This window comes from Cyprinus carpio, chromosome A10 (genome assembly GCF_018340385.1).
Source record: "Cyprinus carpio isolate SPL01 chromosome A10, ASM1834038v1, whole genome shotgun sequence".
Classification (NCBI taxonomy): domain Eukaryota; kingdom Metazoa; phylum Chordata; class Actinopteri; order Cypriniformes; family Cyprinidae; genus Cyprinus; species Cyprinus carpio.
The window spans coordinates 20719279-20727832 of NC_056581.1; positions in this window are offsets into that span (position 1 = coordinate 20719279).

Consider the following 8554-nt stretch of genomic DNA (forward strand, 5'->3'; position numbering starts at 1 on the left):
ATGTATACAGTTTAATTTAGCACATTGAAAATAGAGAAAATAACTTATGCATGATATTTAAAGTCTTCTGAAGTCATATGATTAATTTGCATGAGGAACAGACCTAAACTTAAGGCATTTTTCATTGCAAATATCTAAAATCTTAGCGTCAAAAACACTGAATAAGAATCTAATAATAAGCATCCAAACCTCACTGATTTTTGCAAATGCATGAGATTTGGGAGCTACTGTTCATGTTGTTAATGAACAGCAAGGTAAATGTGTGTTTGTTCCTCACAAAAAGCATCGCATGACTTGAGAAGACATGGAAAATAATGCAAAAGGGCATGAGCTTGAGTAAATCAGAGAGAAACTTTAGATGATCACGACCCATGCGTGACGTTCGGCCCCATGCAGTCAGTGATGGAAAAGACGCGTCTTCGGTCTCCAGCTCCACCAGACAGTCTGCCATTGTTTCCTACAAGAAAAGAACAGATAATGAGCGGGCAGAGGACCAAGTATTATTGTAGAAAATAAAAAACTGATGTTGTTTTGCAAAAAAGCGAAAGTCTCGATTTTTTGCTGTCGTTAAAATAGGCAGTGTGCTCAAACTGGACCTCAGATGGCTCGTCTCCAATTATCTCTTTAAAATACGGTCTGGCCTGACGTGTTTACATCTCACTGTAATGAAATCAGTGCCAGAGACCGCCTGCGCCGAGCCGAGCTCCACAAATGGACTGTTTGATCAGAGCAAATAATGTTACATGTGACCTCTTTAAACCAGGAGCGCCCGCTGAGGTCAAACCCGCTGTTTAGCAATTAATCTGGACGGAAAACACCGCGGACCACCGACCTTTAAGACCAATTATGTCAGATCAGCTTTGTCTGCTCTAACCGACTTGAAATAAACTTCTCAACAGGATCAGTTCTCGCAATTCTAGAGCAGTCTGGGGCTTCGACTGTAAACAAGGCCGAATGAAGACAAAACGCAGGCCTTCTTGTGCATTAAGCCCAAAGTGCACTTCAGGTGCGTCCCAAATCGCGTACTTATGCACTACTCTATGACGTTTTGCAGTATAAATAGTGCATTACTACAAACAGAAAAAGTGCACTTTAAACACCCGGATGATGCACTTAAATAGGAATTTAATTACGAAGCAAAGGGGGAGGAGCTATCAGACTCTGATTATGAATGTCAAAATAACAATATATAATTCATCCTCTACATGGTTGAATACAAAGTGCATAGGAACACAGTGTATTAGTGCGTCATTTGGGACACAGATTTCATTTTTGTACGCATCCGCTAGAGCTAACGTACAGAAACAAGTTTTGCGGTAGCTCTATAGCATCACTGTTCAAGAGTAATTCGCTGTTAAAGCAGATTTATGCGCTGAAAAGGGGCGGAGCTAAATAAAGTCTATACTCCTTTCGAAAGTGTGCGCGACACATGCGCTCTAGAAAGTTCATCTTAGTCCAGTGTCTGCGCTATTTTTCTCCAGAAGTTATGACTGATAAAAATATGTTTGCATTTTTGAGCCAGTGCTTTCACCTCGTGGAATAACTGATTATTGCTAAACAACTTCAATACGCATGCGCAACATGAGCGTATAAAAAAGTATGCGCGGTTATAAAAATATGGTGGTGCGTGTACTATTCTGATGACGAAATTTGCGTCACACGCACTCTATGCGCGAAATCCACCGAAGTATGCTTTGGGCTTTACTGTTGCATAATGATGCCGTAATCCCTGAACAAATCCAGCCATTTCAAGAGGTATCCAGGCCAAACCTCTGTAAAGCACGAGGTGCCTCTTTTATCAGGATATATTTCATCAGCTGCTCCACTTTAATCATGATAAACGCGCTTTGCAGTCAAAACCCGCATTCGCTGCGATCCTCTGTCCTGACGTATGACGCTCTGCTCAGCGCACACGTCCTGCGCGTGTAACTTACGCTCGTGGATTCCTCGAAAGAGAACATTCAAGATAAGAGTTCAAATGTCTGCTGAAACTCATTTTCCGTCCTGCAGTGTTCGTCGGTCCTGTGAGACGTTTTGTTTTGTCTGTGTTACTGAACCAAAGCTCTCTACAGACTTTATTTTTGTACAATATTCATTTTATAACTTTTTACAAAATAAATCTCGTTTCTATCATGCATTTGTGTGCGTTCATGAATACATGATCTATGCATGAGGTTTAAAAATTAAAGAACAATTAACTTCACAGATAAAAAATTACCTTTTTTTCCTTCCAGTGGTTTTTAATTTGATATAAATTGCACTCTAATGAGATGTATAAGTCCTAAACATAACTAGAGAAATAGTCATGTTTCTTTTTATAATATATATACAATATATATACAGGTGCATCTCAATAAATTAGAATGTTGTGGAAAAGTTCATTTATTTCAGTAATTCAACTCAAATTGTGAAGCTTGTGTATTAAATTAATTCAATGCACACAGACTGAAGTAGTTCAAGTCTTTAGTTCTTTTAATTGTGATGATTTTGGCTCACATTTAACAAAAACCCACCAATTCTCCATCTCAACAAATTAGAATATGGTGACATGCCAATCAGCTAATCAACTCAAAACACCTGCAAAGGCTTCCTGAGCCTTCAAAATGTTCTCTCAGTTTGGTTCACTAGTCTACACAATCATGGGGAAGACTGCTGATCTGACAGTTGTCCAGAAGACAATCATTGACACCCTTCACAAGGAGGGTAAGCCACACACATTCATTGCCAAAGAAGCTGGCTGTTCACAGAGTGCTGTATCCAAGCATGTTAACAGAAAGTTGAGTGGAAGAAAAAAAGTGTGGAAGAAAAAGATGCACAACCAACTGAGAGAACCGCAGCCTTATGAGGATTGTCAAGCAAAATCGATTCAAGAATTTGAGTGAACTTCACAAGGAATGGACGGAGGCTGGAGTCAAGGCATCAAGAGTCACCTCACACAGAAGTGTCAAGGAATTTGGCTACAGTTGTCGTATTCCTCTTGTTAAGCCACTCCTGAGGGGTCTTACCTGGGCTAAAGAGAAGAAGAACTGGACTGTTGCCCAGTGGTCCAAAGTCCTCTTTTCAGATGAGAGCAAGTTTTGTATTTCATTTGGAAACCAAGGTCCTAGAGTCTGGAGGAAGGGTGGAGAAGCTCATAGCCCAAGTTGCTTGAAGTCCAGTGTTAAGTTTCCACAGTCTGTGATGATTTGGGGTGCAATGTCATCTGCTGGTGTTGGTCCATTGTGTTTTTTTGAAAACCAAAGTCACTGCACCCGTTTACCAAGAAATTTAGGAGCACTTCATGCTTCCTTCTGCTGACCAGCTTTTTGAAGATGCTGATTTCATTTTCCAGCAGGATTTGGCACCTGCCCACACTGCCAAAAAGCACCAAAAGTTGGTTAAATGACCATGGTGTTGGTGTGCTTGACCTTGGCCAGCAAACTCACCAGACCTGAACCCCAGAGAGAATCTATGAAGTATTGTCAAGAGGAAAATGAGAAACAAGAGATCAAAAAATGCAGATGAGCTGAAGACCACTGTCAAAGAAACCTGGGCTTCCAGACCACCTCAGCAGTGCCACAAACTGATCACCTCCATGCCACGCCGGATTGAGGCAGTAATTAAAGCAAAAGGAGCACCTGCCAAGTATTGAGTACATATACAGTAAATAAACATACTTTCCAGAAGGCCAACAATTCACTAAAAATGTTTTTTTTTATTTTTTTATTTTTTTATTGGTCTTATGAAGTATTCTAGTTTGTTGATTGATTGGGTTAGTGAATTGGTGGGTTTTTTGTTAAATGTTAGCCAAAATCATCACAATTAAAAGAACCAAAGACTTAAACTACTTCAGTCTGTGTACATTGAATTTATTTAATACACGAGTTTCACAATTTGAGTTGAATTACTGAAATAAATGAACTTTTCCATGACATTCTAATTTATTGAGATGCACCTGTATATTGAAAATATTTATTAAATAATTATTTAAAAAAAAACTACAAAAATAATTTTTATTTTTATATATTATACATTTTTTCTAGTTATAATTTTATTGAGTTATCTAAAACATTTCATTTTTATGTTTATTATTTAGAATATATATATCAAATAATTTTTAATTGTACATAATATTGTACATATTTATTCTAGTTGTGCTTTTATCTAGTTTACTCAGATCTAAAACATTTCATACAGCCAATTGTAGCAAAAATAAATATATATACTAGTAAAAATCTAAATAAAACAACTAAATTATAAATAAAGATACATTTGAAATTTTATATTATATTATAGTTGTATTATATGAAATCCTTTATTATTATTATAAACATTTCATAACAAAATATACCTAAAAAATCCAGATAATTTTTAATTTTATATATTTCTAGTCATGCTTTTTTTCTAGTTATGTTCAGATCTAAAGCATTTCATATATGTAGGACAAAATAAATACATAAATATATTAGTTAAAAAAAACTATAAATTATAAATTAAAATAAATTTGTAATTTTATATTATATGATTATAATTGTGTTATGTAAAATCTTTTTCTAGTTATGCTCAGATCTAAAACATTTTATACACACACATATCTATTCACACACATCAGTAGGCCTACACATTGTAAATTACAAAATGTAAAAAAGATATTTACAGTAGGAAGTCCATCATACTCCAGGGTTTTCAGATGATCAGTTGTCTGTCAGCTGAAGCTCAGGCGTGCTGAGAGGCGTTTCAGGGCTGAGGAGCAGTTTGGAGAGCCGGGATCCGTCCCTCTCGGCTCTCATGCATTCCTGAACAGCGGCCCAGGATTCTATGGTAAACAAAAGCTTGCTGTAAAGCCGGGCTGAGCAGTAAATCTGTGTGGAAATGTTTCCATGGGGCTGCAGAGGTTTGTGAAGAAGCCTAGCGGCTCTCTGTGTCCGTGTCACTGTTCGGACCAGAAGAGGCCTGATTGAGATCCAGAACTGCACGTGTGTGGACGGATCTGCAGGAAAATCACAAATTCTTCAGCTGCTCATGCAGAGAAAGACCTGCAGAATGACTGATAAAAACATGCAATATGATGCAGCTTTATAAATACTGACAGATGGACTGACTGAAGGATAGAATAACGATGGATTGATGGATGGATGAGTAGATAGATGGAGAGACATAAATAGAATGATAGATAGATGAATGATTGGATGAAACAATAGTAACAACAATAATGGATGAATAGATGGATGGACAGAATGACAGGTATAACTGGATGGATGGATGGATGGATGGATGATAGATATAACGATGGATTGATGGATGGATGGAATGACAGATAGATTAACAGATGGATGGATGGAATGACAGATAGATTAATGGATGGATGGATGGATGGAATGACAGATAGTTTAATGGATGGATGGATGATGGATATAACAATGGATTGATGGATGGATGGAATGACAGATAGTTTAATGGATGGATGGATGGATGGATGGATGGATGGATGGATGATAGATATAATGATGGATTGATGGATGGATGATGGAATGAATGATGGATAGATGGATGGCTGGATGGATGGATGATGATGGATTAATGATGGATGGATGGATGGATGGATGATAATGGATATAATGATCGGGATCGATGGAATGACAGATAGTTTGATGGATGGATGATAGATATAGATGATGGATTGAATGATAGATGGATGGATTGATTGGATGGATGGATGGATGGATGGATGACAGATTGATAATGGATTGATTGATGGACATGGATGGATGGATGGATGGATGGATAGATGGATGGATATGGACAGATAGATAGAGATAGATATGGATTGATGGATATAAGATAGATGATGGATGGATGGATATAGAAATGGAGTCTTTGTTCGTAGTGTTTTTTGCTGAGATCATCCCACAATCACAGATGAAAACTGAAAATATATCTTAACATTCTCCAACTGCCTGAGATCTCTGGATTTCCTGGAGAGAACACAAGGCCTGGGAAAATCATGAATAAACATGACAACCTACATACATACAGTGTGTCATATTGGTCATGGTCACAATGAAACGATGGATTGATTCATATTCAAAGCTGAGAAGGAGTTTAATGGATGGATGGATCCCTCATGATAGATCCGATAGACGATGACTTATGCGATGGATCGAACTCAAAGCACACAACGGATGGAATGAAAGTAGGCCGCTGGATTACTCTGACTCTTGGATGGATGCTTTCGATGGTTGCCGCGCTCCATTGCAGATAGATTAATGATGGATTTGGATGGATGATACACAGTAGAAATGATAATTGGATGGATGGAAGGACAGACTCCTTAATAGATTGGTTGGATGTATGGATCAAGATCTCATGGATGGATGGATTGGAGTGACAGATTAATGGATGGATGGATGGAATGATAAGCAGAACAAAGGATTGGCAAGTTGGATGTTTTGAATGACAGATATGTTAAATAGATGGATGGATGATGGATGGATGGATGGATGGATGGATGGATGAGGTTCTGAGTGACTAAAAAGTAATGTATTCAATCAGATAATAGCTTTAATGGCCCAGTCCCAGATTAATATGATGATATGATGGATGGAGGAATGATGAATGATTGTCAACAATGGATGGAATGATAGATAGATAGACAGACCAGACAGACAGACAGTAAGAGTTAATAGATATAGATAGACAGATAGATAGATATAGATAGATAGATAGATAGATAGATAGATAGATAGATAGATAGATAGATAGATAGATAGATAGATAGAAAGTTACAGTAGTTAGATGGTGAGTCCAGAAACTGCTTGTGTTTGAGGTCTGTGTCGTAGTGTTGTTTGCTGAGATCATCCCACAATCACAGATGAAAACTGAAAATATATATTACCAGTTTCCAAAACTGCATAGCAGCTGTGATCATTCCTGGCCCAGAGAAAAACAAGGGCTGGGAAAATCAGATAAGACATAACGACAGTACAACCTACATACATACAGTGTGCATATTTTCACTTGTGTCAAATGAAACATCAACCCTGATTAAGATTCATATTCAAAGCTGAGAAGAGAGTCACAGTGAGCCTCTGCAGTCAGAGATTCTGAGAACAACGTGACAACAAGCCCCAGATATACGATCCGCTGACAGGCGCCGCTGACTTATAGAGCGACGAGCACCCGACACACCCGCCGCCTCGAACCAAAGCACACGGTGACATCACCTGCTCCGGCATTCCCACATTCCCCGGGCCGTAACAGACACTGGGGCGTTTGTTGACATCAGCACTCAGAATAGGCCGCTGGATTACTGGGATACTTCACTCTTCACCACACTTTTCTGATCAGTGGATGATCCCGGGCCGTAACAGACACTGGGGCGTTTGTTGACATCATTTTCTGATCAGTGGATGATGTGGTTTTGAGGTTTTTTGTTGATTGGATGATTTGCTTTTGAGGGTTTCCAGAGGATTATTGCTGGGTTATTATTCCGAGCACTATCCGATAACACAGCAGAAATACAAACAGTGATCGAGATTTGGACTACACGTCCCTCCAACACCTGATAGGACAGACTCCGTGACAACAGCGCGACACAGTAGTTAGTGGCTTTCTGAGAACTTTCCGATAATGGCAATTAATTTATACAATTTTCATTGTCCAGATTTTGGTTTTAGCCTAGATAGCCTACTGTCTTTGTCCAGGCTTGTCGTAGAGATCCTGTGTTTTAAATCGGTTGACAAAAGAAACGTGTTGTGTGGTTATGGCCAGTTTGGATACATTCCATAGCATTATCGTCTTTATTATGGCTACATTACCGGAGAGGCCTCCAATGTCACTGAAAGGTGTGCTACAATCCACATTAAGTGTAATCATAGGATGTCCCACCCCAGTAATAAACTACAGGGCATATTAATGCTGTACCTATACTGAACGTGAGGCCAACAAGAATCCAGTCTCTTTCTATGAGGGATTCAGCGGTCGGTCATATTCTGGGATTTCTTTCTGTCTACCACCGTTACTCCGTGTACTGAATTTGTATTATTAAGATCGTCACCGGAAACACATCTGAACCGCGAAAGTAGATATTTAAAATATACCTAATGAGACCGCGACAGCTTTTATAAACTCGTGGCGCTGTCCGAACACAAAGTTACGAACCAAAACCTTTTAAAAATAAAGCACGAAGCCCTGGTCCTCTATCGTTCTCAAGTACTGTCATCAGTTGTTGCCTGTCACACACGACAAACAATTATCGGGACTCGTTACCGGTAGAATGGCGCATGTTCTCCACCGGCCTCGCTCCGTTCCCACGATTTTTTTCTCTCAAACAGTGGTGTGAACATTAATCAGTTTTAGTATGTTCCCAAAACCGTGCCCGTAGTTATAGCATGCCTGACGTATTAAAAAGACTTTAAACCACACTCAAAAGTTCAAAAACAAAACTCTACTCCGCTGGCGTGAACCGCTCCAATGTAATGGAGGGGCCCTGAGACGTCGATCCCGGAAATCCAGTTCTACAAGCTGTAAAGTAAACCGGAAGTGTTTGTCCTGACCTCGCAGCGACATTGCTGGT